The sequence below is a fragment of the Pseudoliparis swirei genome, chromosome 15 (assembly GCF_029220125.1).
Source record: "Pseudoliparis swirei isolate HS2019 ecotype Mariana Trench chromosome 15, NWPU_hadal_v1, whole genome shotgun sequence".
Classification (NCBI taxonomy): domain Eukaryota; kingdom Metazoa; phylum Chordata; class Actinopteri; order Perciformes; family Liparidae; genus Pseudoliparis; species Pseudoliparis swirei.
In genome coordinates this window covers 2,172,942-2,187,359 of record NC_079402.1, presented here as the reverse complement: position 1 = coordinate 2,187,359, position 14,418 = coordinate 2,172,942, and the positions used below count along the sequence as shown (strand labels likewise).

General features: G+C 43.4%; 1 protein-coding gene across 1 annotated transcript in view; it reads right to left on the bottom strand.

The window, feature by feature from the left end:
• Positions 1-469: 469 nt before the first annotated feature.
• LOC130205648 (RILP-like protein 1) overlaps positions 470-14,418 on the bottom strand; it is a 53,584-nt gene continuing 39,635 nt past the window's right edge. Inside the window, exon 10 of the mRNA XM_056433140.1 lies at positions 470-1,290. The gene's annotated coding sequence lies outside the window, so the exon portion shown is untranslated. The remainder of the gene's footprint in view (positions 1,291-14,418) is intronic.

The following is a 14,418-nucleotide window of genomic DNA, read 5'->3' as shown; positions in this document are numbered from 1 at the left end:
CGTACAAGTTCATTGAAGGTGACATGATAATATGATAACTATTTATATAGCACCTTTTTAAAAACAGGGTTTACAAAGTGCTCCACAGAGAAGCAAAACATGACGTCAATCCCAGTTCAGTTTCAGAAGAGGCAGCATAGACCATGCCCTACAGGCAATGAACAGAGAAGAGAAAAATACAAAATAAGAAGAACAGACAAACTAAATTAGGGTGACCAAAGAACTGCATAAAAGGATGACGTCACTGAAAAGCAGTTCTATAAAAATGGGTTTTAGAAGTGATTTAAACGAAGTTACAGATTCAGTATTGTCCCCTCTAATGGCATTGGTGATGCCTTCAGGGTCTCCAGATGGTGGTCTCTGTTAGGCACAGCAGAAACAAACACAGGATATGAGCGCTTTGGGTATTTTTATGAGGAAAACATACCCTCAATAATGTGGAATACTTGTGGCCCACATAGTTTTGACATTCACATTTATTTATTTTTAATGCTGGGTTTTTATCGTCATTCGCAGGAACAGTGTCTATTAATGAACAGTGTTTAATTGTTTTATTCCCACATATTTGACAGCTGCAACATATGCACACAGCTGTTGATGTGCAGGCTTTCCTCCTGGACTCCCAGAAACACAGAGCCATGAGTTAATGTTATAACGTGTTAGTGTTGAGAAGCTTTATATTGGCAGCGACAGCTGTGTTCAACTGCAGCGTGAGTCCCAGCATCACACAAGGGCTGTTCGGCCCCAGCAGTCAGGTGCGCCCTCAGACAGGTGGCAGGGAACCGGCTGCTTGAGTCCCCCTGGCCAGATGGCGTGACCCATTAGTCCAGTTGGCGTGACCCATTAGTCCAGTTGGCGTGGCCCATTAGTCCACTTGGCATGGCCCATTAGTCCACTTGGCATGACCCATTGGTCCAGTTGGCGTGGCCCATTAGTCCAGTTGGCGTGGCCCATTAGTCCAGTTGGCGTGGCCCATTAGTCCACTTGGCGTGGCCCATTAGTCCACTTGGCATGGCCCATTAGTCCACTTGGCATGACCCATTGGTCCAGTTGGCGTGGCCCATTAGTCCACTTGGCATGGCCCATTAGTCCACTTGGCATGACCCATTGGTCCAGTTGGCGTGACCCATTAGTCCAGTTGGCGTGGCCCATTAGTCCACTTGGCATGACCCATTGGTCCAGTTGGCGTGGCCCATTAGTCCAGTTGGCGTGACCCATTAGTCCAGTTGGTCTTGATTTCTAACGGGCGTGTCGTGACCGCGTGACTGGATTAACTCTCCGACGTTACCGCTGCGCTGGGAGGACAGAGTGGTGACTTTGCATGGGAGCCAAAGTAGCACATTAATTAATTAATGTATTTAATTGTCAAAAAGAAGATAACATATTAAAAATAGATCTAAGAATGGTCAACTAATTTTTGGTTTTCAAAAGGATTATTTATAAAACATTCTTTGAGGGTTATAAGTGTGATTGAAACTTATGTGTGTGGATATATATGTATGTATATGTAGATGTATATATGTAGATATATGTATATGTATATATATTTTTTTTATTTTCTGATTTATTTGATATTAATTTTCTGATTTACTTTATTATAATAATTTAGGATAGGTTTTGTGTATATATGTAGATATATATATATGTAGATAATATATATGTGTGTGTGTATATATTTATATAATTGTTTATTTTCTTTATTTTCTATTAATTTTCTGATTTATTTGATTATAATAATTTAGGATAGGTTTTGTGTATGTGTGTGTTTATATATATATATATATATATATATATATAATAATATTGTCTTGCAATGATTGACTGAATAAAATACATAACAACAACAACAATATTTGATGATTCCAACAATGATAAATCCAATTTGGATGAATAAAAGATCCCAATGACGCCGCGCTGCTGTGACACATCACCGAATGGTTCTCATCATTTGGAGCCAGCAGTCGAGCTTCAGTGTCCCGTTAATCCACCCGTTAATCCACCCAGTCGGGCCTCCCGTTAATCGCTGCCACCAACAACACATTGTTGGATGAGTTGAAGTATGCTCAACACATTGCCATGTTTCATCGTAACTAACAAGACATGTTTCTCTTTGTCTCTAATCATAGGAAAGTATGACCTGTATTTATAATAATGTTTGTCAAAAACAGAAGCACGACATTTTCATCAAAGCTTCTGAAGAAAGTCTGTACTTTGTAGATCATATGTAATAACTATCATTTGTAAAATGTTTTAGACTGCAGAGATGATCAACAGCCTGAAGAACATCCTGCCTGTCCCGGGAAAAGAGATGGAACAGCAGATGTGTCTGGAAGAAGTCATTCTGCCAGAGGTAGGATTCATAGTATTTATTAAAATAAATGTTATATACACAATACACATCAATTGTGAGAGAAACTCACATTCATAATAATGAATGGTATTTGGTGTGAAATACACTGTCACTTTGTTTGTTTTTACATATACCTGTGCTTTACTGTTATCCAGTGACTGCATGCTATTTTTTTTTTTTTTAAACACGAGCATAAACCATAAACTGCATGACTCTATTCATATATTTGCTCTCGATAGCGGTGTAATAAATGAACATACAGCACATAAATAGATGCCATGACCATACTCTGTTGAATAAGTCAGGAGTATTGAACACGCGTTCTGGTGGCCCTGATGGTCGTTGTGCCCAAATGGAGCATTAGTAAAGATTTGGTGAAATTGTTACATCTTGGATTCATTTGATTTCACAACTTTGTACACATAGAACTTAAATGTGGTCACAAATGTGAATTTATATTTGCCTTTGAAGGTAACAATTCAGTGGCTGAGGCCAAGCTTTGTCTTTGGAGACACGAGGGCAAGCCTCTTGAAACAGGGAAGATGCACACAGGAAATACCTTTTTCTTTATGAGATCTAAGTAATTCCTTTGCTTTTGGGAAAGTCCATCTGATGGTAGGGGTGCTTTGTGGTGAGCAGGTGGCAGTAATAACTTGTCCTCTGCTTTTCTCCTGTTCCTTGCCTGACTTGGCGCTACGGAGGTGGTGTGTGTTAAATGATACATTTCATGTATTTTTATGAACACTAACAGGTTTAGTGATGAAGGAAATGCAATTTCTAATATGTATTGTTCATCAAGAAGAATTGTGTTTCGACAGCTAACTGTATGCCTATAATCAGCTCTTGCCATAATAATCCAGCACTCTCTGTAAAGTGTGACATTTTAAGAAAGTCAATCGTGAAAGTAATGTCACAATTTACTCTGTTCATTTCAAGTGGAGGATATAAGGGAGACAGCCTCTGCACCCTGGAAAGAGCTGAGACAGACCAACAGGTAATTGTTAAAAGTCTGATATATCATGTCTGAACAAATACACAGTGAAACAAAAGGATAAAGTCTCCTCCTAGATAAGAACTCTAGAACATTGTACATACTTTGCTGGTGGATTTGGAGTCCCACCCATATTATTTACACTGCAGTGAAATCCTGCTTCACCACTACGACTCGTCCATTGGTGGTTTTGAAACAACATCCATGCTCATGAACCCAGCCACAGTCCACAAGCATCAAGTGCAGATCACTAGACATCTTGAAATAGTATTTGTCGTGGGCCATTTGTTCCGATAAATCAGTCACGCATTACCCAATTCATAAACAAGGGAACACACCAAAGACTAAGTATACATCGACAACAATGACAAATGGCTTAATTTAGATGCAAACATCTAGAATAATTAAAACAAGTATATTCTTGACAAATAGAATAACTAAATACTAACACAAAATAAAAAGCTCTTACAGTATTCTGTGCTGATTTAGAATTCAAATGTATCACTTTTCTTTCTTAATTATCATTTAGCTATTGTTTCATATTGTATAGTCAAAGTGACTTAAAAACGAAATGTACTTGAAATATATGGTGTGTTTTTTGTAATGTTCATATTCTTTCCTCATGCAGAATTCTGGAAAATTAAGAAGAATTGAGCATGCTCTGTTGGCAGCCAAGTGGTGTGGACCTGGCCTTTAAAGGAGAAAGTGCCCGAGGTGACGCTTAATGGACCGAGCAGAACCGACTACAAGGCCAGAGGAAAAAACATGCGGAGAGGAAGAAGCTGAGCGATCTATCCATTTGATTTCAACTTTGAACACCAAAGTGATGACAACATGTTTTGTGAAGAATTCATGGAGAAGGGTCCCACAAGGTGGAGGGTCATTCAGCTCTGATGAGATGCTTCATGAGAGTTCATCCTCTTGTTTTACCTGTTGAGTTTGTTTTATTAAATGTATTTCATATTTACAAATATGATCCGTGAATCCTGTTTCGACTTTCTCTCATGCCTCGCTTCTTTCTCTTTCATATTCTGTTCACACCATGACAACTGTATCTGTATTGATTCAGCAAATATATGTGCTTTGATGTGGCAATTTAATGTATTGAATTAATAACCATCACATTAATTACATTATAAACCTAACTCAAGCATCACAGCACCTTACAAAAACATGTTTTCCAAATAAACTGACATTATTAAAAGGCATGTTTACATTATACATATGGTATACAAGTGTGAGTTTTCACTTTCCTTCTCTGGAGATGAGACGGTACAGTATTTGTAATATGAACAAGAATTACAGTGAAGCGGCCAAACTGTGTTCACACTTAGATTCATGCATATATATAATATATATATATATATATATATATTTTCACTTATATTCATGCATATATATATATATATATATTTGTTCACTTATATTCATGCATATATATATATATATATATATGTTCACTTATATTCATGCATATATATATATATATATATATATAAAGAGGACTTTCTACAATACATACATGACAAATACAGAGTTGTATGGCTGGTGACCTACATTTTGACCGGCTGTGTATATATTTATTCATACATTTTTACACATTTTCTACACGAACCACGTGACACACACACAACAAAAGGAGGGTAGTCCCAGACTGCCTTGACCCCTGGTTATTTAGAGGAGGAGGAAAACGTGAGGACATTTAACAGGAGACCGTCAAGGGACTCTGTGTGAGTGTGCCCTAGCAATTTGCCTCACAGGCAAGAGAACTCCTTCAGACCTCGCTTGTTTCTATATACAAAAGTGTTGTTTATCCGCATCTCCTCCACCATTACAATGCTTAACACTCCTTCATAAATAAACTAGCTACTCAGCGCCTTCATGAAGACGTCCAATAAAATGTTACACGGCGCCAAAAGAGAAAGTCTGCCTATAAGGGAAAACAAAGGGCATAATTTACCCATCGCGCGGTCCATCAACACTTTCTTTTTAGCTCAAAGCGGAAGTCCAGAGCGACTTCATAACGGCACAGCGCGAGGCGGGGAACCGTTACATGTAACTGGTCAGCATACGGCCCCGGGGCGGGAAGCGCGTGAACTCAGGACGTCGACCGAAGGTAAGTACGTGTTGTGGGATGTAAACAAGTAAAATAAAAAGAAAGAGATAAGGTGTGGCTCGTTAATAATCTGGCTAGGCTAGCCTGCTGTCACTGAAGCAGAGCGGCTGCCTTAGATAGGGAGACTCCTCCCGCGTGCCCGACGGCGGGAGCGCGCGCCAACGCCATCCACACCAGAACGTACGTAGAGAGCACAAACCTGCCTGACCTGTTGATTAACGGTGTTATCTCTTTCTATCTATAGGGTGTAATGAATAAGTTAAGACAACCCGGAACATATTCAATGAACTGCAGAATGTCGCCATTATGGCTCCATGTTGTGACTTAGCCTTCATATTGCTAAATGTATAAAGCTGCACCGCTCATTGCGACCCGCAGGACGTGTTGGAGCAAGTTACTTTTGACTTATTACGTCACTTCTTGAAAAACAACAGTAATAGCTCTGTGACCGAGCGGTTCTGGGTTCGTGTGTGAGGTGACTTTAATCACATCATGTCAACACACGGAGTCTACGGCAGCCCCGAAGGGTTAAAGCATCTCCACTACCAAACACACCGACGGTCCGTTTCAGCACTTTACTTATCACTAGGTATCAAACGAGCGATATCTTCAGATATCAATTATTAAATGCAGAGACTTCATCTTTATCTAAAAGCTATGCATTTATTATTAAAATGTCAATATTAAATATTAAAGGGAGTTTTCTCTGCATGCTTCTGCTCTCTGACTACTGCAGGCGGATACAACCATGACCACGTGTTGACGTGAGAGCCTGAAGGCCTCTTCTTGACTGGGAAGCAGTTTGACAGGATGATTTAAGTTCCACTTACTGGAATTTACCAAACAGGCGAGGAGAAAAGTATACACTATACTAAGTGGACAACAAAATAATCATGAAGAAAAGGTGCAAGAAGCATAAACAGACAAATAAGTTGTAAACAAACCTCTTTGGAGGAAGAAAAGGCTGAATCATTATGCAACAGGTGTGTTTCAAACTTTACAGACCGACTTCTTTGCTTCAGCTTTGAACTGTGTGCAATGAGAGTAGAATAGTTATTATAATAATAAGTGGATACGTTTCTGTTTTCAACGGTTGATTGTTGCGGACAGATCGACATATGTATTCATGATGTATTATTACAATGTGGGAGATGGATCTGCAGCCTGATCCTGTTTGGCTTGTAGGGATCGGCTCTCACGAACAATACCACTCCCAACTGATTCACTGTCAAACGGCTTTCTCTATCAGAATCAGAAAGTATTTATTGCCAAGTAGGTTTACACCTATGTAAAGTAGTTCTGAAACTGGGCACTTCGCAGATGATGGAAAACAGGCTTCCGGACGCGCGTGAATTAAGTTATCAACATTTAATGGCAGGAAGTGTAAACAAACATTCAAGGCTCACGATCGTGATCTTCTTCGGCTCCTCCCCCTCCTTCTGGCGTCGAGGATACCTGTGGAAGAGACCCGATTTCTCCAATCCACGGAGTTTTATACTCAATGTCCCCGGCCCGGTTAAAACGTCACTTCCGGTCAAGTCGCTAAACAAGTATTTTCACAATAAGAGTCCTGTCTTGTTATTGTCTGCATTAAAGTCACTTTCACAATAAAAGTCCCTTGTTATTGTGAGTCACTTGACGGAATTCAACCGGCCTCGTCGATCTATAATACGAACATACAGTCACTCTCATGCAACATACATTACTTCTTGCCATTTACATTTGCATAGAGTAAACATTACCCCTATGCTTCATAATACATTAATAACAATATCAATATTCTCCCTAATATTTTCTATTATAATATCTTTCTATATGTATTAATTTAAAACATAAGACCTCTGCAGATGTTATCAAAATAAACTATTACAACCTAACACGTTTCAGGAGCGATGCGTGCGATTGTGTGTGCGGTCTCTTAGTCGTCTCCTCCTGTAGTTGAATCTCTTCATCGTGGTTTTGAGTCTTTGCATCTTTCTGCTATCGTTCCATTGACTCTGACAACCGTCCACAGGGTTCATACGCTCGTGGAAAACATGGAAATGTCCTGGAGTTTTAAAACAGTTATGACCAGGCCTTCAAAAGTCATTGAAAAAAATTAAATCCCCAAAGTTTTGGAAAAGTCATTGAAATGAATTATATTAACATGCTCATTTACGCAGTTTGATTAAAAGAATACGCATTTATATCAATATTTATTCTTTTAATCAGACTCTTGTCTCTCGTTCATTTGTATCATTTATAGACTGAGATTCCACCAAATGTTGATGTCATGTTTAAAGTCCTGGAAACCCGTTGGTCAACATGTGTATGAACCCTGCGTCCCTTCCTCCTGAGGCCTCCTGACCCCTTGACCCCAGCTGGAGGCGTGTTTATGAATCCATCCGTGCATATTGCTCCAGTCAAGTTCGCGCCTCTTCAAAATCCGCTCCCCCGCGCCGCTCTCAACTTGGACTTACCAGACGGCCGTCGGCGAGGCGTCACATCCGGATTTGCTTTTGTTAATTCCACTGAGGAGAAGTCGAACACCGAATCCTTTTTTTTTTTTCCTGTCGAGAGAAAGAAAAGCGAAAGCTAAAAAGAGTGTATGATTAAATGAAAAGCGCTTAGCAGCGTAGAATCTGCCCCCCACCCATCCTCCTCCTCTCCTCCTCCCACGAGAGCCTGATCTCTCCGTCCTCCTTCCCGGCCATCATTCTGCATCGGAGGTGGAAACAGCGTTTATCTGAAGGCTCTCCCCTCATCCTCCTCCTCCTCCCCAGGTGCTCCTCGTCGCTCCACCAGCTTGTGTTTCTGCTCAGGTCTCCATCGACACTGATCAGCCGACCGTGGCGCAGGTTTGATTTACCCCCTCTCCCCCTCTTCTTTTCATTTGACAGTCTTGAGTGCAATGTTGTGCCCCCCTCACCCTCCTCACCCCCACCACCACCCAGATGTAAACCTTGCTCACTGACACGAGCCAGAGGGGGGGGGGGGGGATATTTTTCACACCGTTCAAATGTAGCCAGAGAAGTTGTCATTCTCTACTTCAAAAAAAAATACGAGTTTATGATTTATGACCATCTTTCTTTTTTCTTTTTTTAAATTCTTTGTCCCGTCCTTTCTGAAAGCTGAGAGCTGCCAGACTCTTTGATGTGGAACCTGCCACGTCAAGAAGGGACAGGAAATAGTTCCCAAACTAATTGTCTCTTTCTGCGCTCACTTGAGGGATGAGTTGTTTTACCCTTCTTCCATTATTTACCTAAAGAATAGCAACGTGTGCTCTCGCTTCTCGTGACTTATGGGGAGCGGGGGAACGGCTACGCGTGTACACGGGGATCTCTTTGTAGTATTTACAGAATCAGCTGCGAACACTTTAAATCCGTTAGCATACAGCGGTTACGAGTCGGATCGGATATTATTATTTTTTCCGCCGACGCTGCGTTTTCTTATCCTCCGGCTCTCGTTGGTCGTTTCTTTCTCTTTCTTTGCAGGATGTTTTACTTTTTTTTTTTTACGTAAACTTCTCGATACACTACCGGACGAACGTTTAGAACACCTCGATTTATCCAGTTTTTATTGAAATGTAGAGTTTAATTTCTCAATTAACACATAAACAATAGATAAAACAAAATTGGAGATGAAAAAAATGAATCATGGAGCCGTTTTGTTTAAAAAGTGTCATATAATGTTGGCCTCGTCAAAGTACAGCCACACCTCTGACGCTCTTCCTACAATGAAAGTCAAATATTCTTCAGAAAGTTCTTCCCAACACTGCTGCAGAAGTATATGTGTACATATATAAGTACATACAGTATGTGTTGCACTTGAAGGTTGTGTATTTTGTAGTATTTGTGTGTGTGTGGGCTCAGACCTTCAGTTCCAACCAATGGGAACCGTGAAGCTACAGCGTAGCATGCTATGCTAACGAAACGGTTTCCCCCTTGTTTTGTGTGGGAGAACTTGAAAGGCCCGCTCACCTGAGACCTGATCCAGCACCTGTGTGTGTGTGTGTGTGGGGGAGGGGGGGGGGAACATCACTCACGCTCTTGTGGCACATTCCTGCTGCCAGCTTCCAAAATAGTGTGTATCGCCTGAAGTGTGGGGCACAAGATGAATACCAAGAGCGTTTTCAACCACCGCATATTTCCATAATACTTTTGGCCGCGTTGAGTTTTTTTTTCCGTTTATTTTTGTACCTTTCTGGGCTGTTTGTCGCCCTTGGACATAAAATGCTGCGCACATGCAGAAAGATGGAGAAGCTCAGAGTTGACCCGACTCATTTATGTTTCATACGGTCCTAATTATGCAACATGAACCACCGTTATCCTGATAAAAGGTCGACATGCATTGATCATTACTGACCCTGATACACATCCCCCACGCCGTCGGTCCTTCACTGGTTCTCCCCCCCTCCCCCGGTCGTCACACTTTGTTCTCGTCCTCCACCACCTCCGCTCTGCAGAGCGCCGCCTGACAGGAGAGATGTTTGTTTCTTCTCACAGATTCCGGTTCGGAGTGAATCAGTCGGGCTTTTTTCTTCTCGTTCTGCCTCGGCCGATCGGAAAGCCTTTCTCCGCAGCTCGTGTCCCTTAAAGGGGAAACAGGGGGGAGGTCAAGCGGTACGAGATCAGGCCATCCGGCAGCCGGCATGTTGCTGGATGGACAGAGAGAGAGAGAGAATGACAGAGAGAGTTCCTCTCTCCTCCAGCACCTCCTTTGTGTTTTTTCTCCTCCTGCAAACACATCAGGTCGTTGTCTTCATTTAGTTCGGGTAACTAAAAAGTCGTTAGTGAGCCAAACAAATGAGTAGAGATCCACAAACAAATGAGTAGAGATACACAAACAAATTGTTACGATCTCAGACACTTAGGAAGTAGGACCCAATTGCACGACCCGGGAGACAGAGATAAAGTATTTGTAAGTACTTTATTTTTCGGTTCTGCAGTGAACAAAATGAAAGCGCTCACGTAGTGAGGGATCAAAAACTTTTCAAGAGCACAACATAACCCGACCTGATCATGGCAAAAGACCAGACGAACTGACAAGGAACACTGGGAGACAGGGGAATTTAAGCACATGGTAACAAGACACAGGTGGGACCAATCAGGGGCGGGGCTGACACTGATGAGCATAGGAGACAGGTGTGATGACAGGTGAAAACAATCAGGAAGCCTGGAATGAGAGAAAGCGAACATAAATGACATGAACCTCTCTAGCATATCTGTCGGTGCACAACAGTACCCCCTCTAGGGCCAACTCCTGATGGCCCAGGCTGATTGTAAAAGTCGTGGATAAGAGTCTTGTCTCGATAAATGAAGCAGCTATCCAGCTTCTAGCCTCAGGACCGTAACCCTTCCAGTCTACCAGGAATTGCTTGCCCTCCCTATTACGGACCTCCAGTAGCTTACGGACCTTGTAAACGCCTCACCCCTTCAAAGAACTGGGGCGTGGAGGGGCTTGAGGCGGGAACAAGTGTGCTCACACACCGGCTTGATTTTACTAACGTGAAACGTTGGGTGCACTCTCAAGGTCCTGGGAGTTGCAAGCGTACCCGGGTTGATGACTCTGGACACTGGAAACGGACCCACAAATCTCGGAGCCAGTTTCTTTGAGGCGACATGGAGTGGTAAGTCAGAGAGCCAAACCTTTGGCCTGGACTGTAGGAGGGAGCGACCCTGCGATGAACGTCCGCAACAGCCTTCATCCGAGCTGAACTGGAGAAGAGACTGGCGAGCACCAGCCCAAACTCTGCGACAACGCCTGATCATGGCATGTGCCGATGGAACCATCACCTCTTCCTCGTTGTTAGGGAAAAGTGGAGGCTGGAAACCATTGACACAATGGAATGGAGAGAGACCTGTGGCGCAGAGGAAGGGTATTGTGGGCAACCTCGACCCATGTGAGGTGGTCACTCCAGGTGGTCTGGTTCGGGAGACGAGACAACGAAGCGTAGTCTCTAGTTCTTGGTTCAGACGCTCCGACTGTCCATTTGACTGAGGGTGATATCCTGATGACAGGCTGACGGTGGCACCTATGAGTCGACAAAACTCTTTCCAGAAGGCGGAAATGAATTGTGGACCCCTGTCGGAAACAATGTCATTAGGGAATCCATGGATCCTGAATACGTGATTCATCATGACCTCTGCGGTGACTTTGGCAGAGGAAGCTTGGTCAATGGGATGAAGTGAGCCATCTTTGAAAATCGATCAACCACTGTTAGAACCGTAGTCTTGCCTCTGGATGAGGGAAATCCTGTCACAAAATCCATCGAAATGTGTGACCAAGGACGATGGGGAATCGGCAGCGGCTGGAGCAAGCCCATCTTAACTTGAGATGAGGTCTTATTACACGCACACACCGGACAAGCCGCTACATACTCGGCCACATTTTTCTTCATGGATGGCCACCAGAAACGTTGTTGAATCCTGAACATTGTTCTTGCTACTCCCGGATGGCGAAAGCACAGATGAGTGAGCCCAGTGGATGACCTTGGAGTGAAGAGCCTCAGGAACAAACAGCAGATTGTTGGGACACTCGCTAGGCGCTGGATTCATGACATTTGCCTCTTTAACGCCTGACTCCACTTGCCAGGAAAAGGCTCCGATCACCCGGTTAAGTGGAAGGATGGTCTTGGGCTCTACCGCAAGTGGTTCGGGATCGTAAAGACGAGACAAAGCATCGGGGTTTGATTCTGAGACCCGGGACGAAAAGAGAGTGTGAAGTTGAATCTACTAAAGAAAAGTGTCCACCTGGCCTGACGGGAGTTGAGACGCTTAGCCTTTCTTATATATTCTAGATTCTTGTGATCTGTCCAGACTAAAACGGTTGCTCTGCACTAGCCAGTGTCTCCATTCCTCGAGGGCAGCTTTTACAGCTAACAATTCCTTGTTTCCCACGTCATAATTCCGCTCTGCCGTTGTCAACTTCCGCGACAGGTAAGCACATGGATGCATCTTGTTGTCTTCTGCAGAACGTTGAGACAGTACTCCTCCAATTCCCTCATTGGAAGCATCCACCGACCATAAACTGGCGCTGGGGATCTGGAATGGTGAGTATGGGAGCTGATGTGAAACTATCTCTGAGAAGTTTTAAAGCAAGATCCGCCTGGGGGTCCACTTGAAGGAACCTTAGGAGAAGTCAGAACATGCAGAGGAGCAGCAACAGAACTGAAATTCTAATAAACTTCCTATAGAAGTTAGCAAATCCTAGGAACTGCTGAACCTTTTTCCTGTAGTCTGGTGCTGGCCACTGGGATACTGCACTGACTTTCGCAGGATCCATTTGGATATGATTAGGTGAGACTATGTATCCTAAGAAAGACACCTCTTCTGTGTGGAACTCGCACTTCTCTGCCTTGACATATAGCTGATTATCCAGTAGTTTCTGCAAAACTTGGCGGACATGGTTAACATGAGATTTAGCGTCTGGGGAGAAAATCAGTATGTCATCCAGATACACAAACACTGAAATATTCAAGAATTCCCGAAAACCTCATTCACAAAAGCTTGAAAACAGCCGGTGCATTGCACAGTCCAAAAGGCATTACCAAGTACTCATAGTGACCATTCTGAGTGTTGAATCCAGTCTTCCACTCATCCCTTGTTTTATTCTAACCAAGTGATATGCATTTCTTAAATCCAACTTGGTGAATATCTTGGCTTGAAGCAGTTCAAAAGCAGATGACATGAGTGGCAGAGGATAGCGGTTCTTCACCGTAATGTCATTTAGTGGACTGTAGTCTATGCAAGGTCTCAGAGACCCGTCTTTCTTTCCCACAAAGAATCCGCTCCGGCTGGAGCGATGGACGGATAATCCCTGATTTGAGTGAAGAGGAGATGTATTCATCCATTGCTGTTCTCTCAGGTCTCGAAATCGAGTAAAGTCTCCCCTTGGGAATGGGGGCTCTCGGTAAGAGATCAATGGGACAGTCAAAATCTCGGTGAGGAGGTAGCGACAAGGCTTTAGACTTGTTAAACGCTTCTTTAAATCATGGTAACAGGAAGGTACCTTGTGTAGATCAGGATAGTCAGGGTGATCTATAATGATCCTACTAGAGTCTGTTGGTGCATTAACAGGTTGCGAAAGTTTACACCTGCCCTTACAATCCTCTCCCCATTCCTTAACTTTCCTGAAGGCCAGTCTATGTGAGGATTGTGGATCTTCAGCCAAGGAAACCCCAAAATAATCGGGTGCTGAGTCGACTCAAAAATATGAAATTGCATGCTCTCGGTATGGTCCTTATTTATAGTAATCCGTATGGGCTCAGTGCAATGGGTAACTGTGAACAACAAGCGGCCGTCTAAGGCACTGGCACTAACAGGATGAGATAGCGGACAGTTTTTATTTTTAGCTGTTTGACTAGGCCCCAGTCTATAAGGCTTTCGTCAGCCCCTGAGTCTATTAACACACCCTGGTCAATGGTCTGATTGTTAATACAAATGTCTACCTGAGTAACAGGTCGAGGAGGGAAGTCTGCGGAAACTTGCTCACCAGCGCCTCCTTTTGACTGGTGAGCACGATCTTTCCCGGCATGAAGCGAGTTGATGACCCGCTGGCCGCAGAAAACAGCAACCCTCCCGTGACGGCGCTGCCTCTCCTCCAGAGAAAGCCTGGTTCTTCCAAGCTGCATGGGTTCACCGGAGTCATTCGGAAGTGTAGTCCTCAGATGGTCCGGTAACATGAGCTGGAAATCCTCCGCTGGCGGCGCGACCCTCCGAGGCGAATTCTGGAAGCTGGGAATAACATCTCGGTTGCGTCGACGCTCCCTCTCTTTCGAAGACGGTTATCGATCCGGATGGCCACAGCGATGAGGATTCCAGATCCCGGGGTGTCTCCAGTGGAGCCAGCTGGTCCTTTATCGGTTCCGAAAGTCCTGTCATGAAGGCGTCACGAAGAGCCGGAACATTCCATCCGCTGCTGCTGTACGAAACTCGATGGCATAATCAACCACCTGACGGTTGAGCTGACGTATTTGAAACA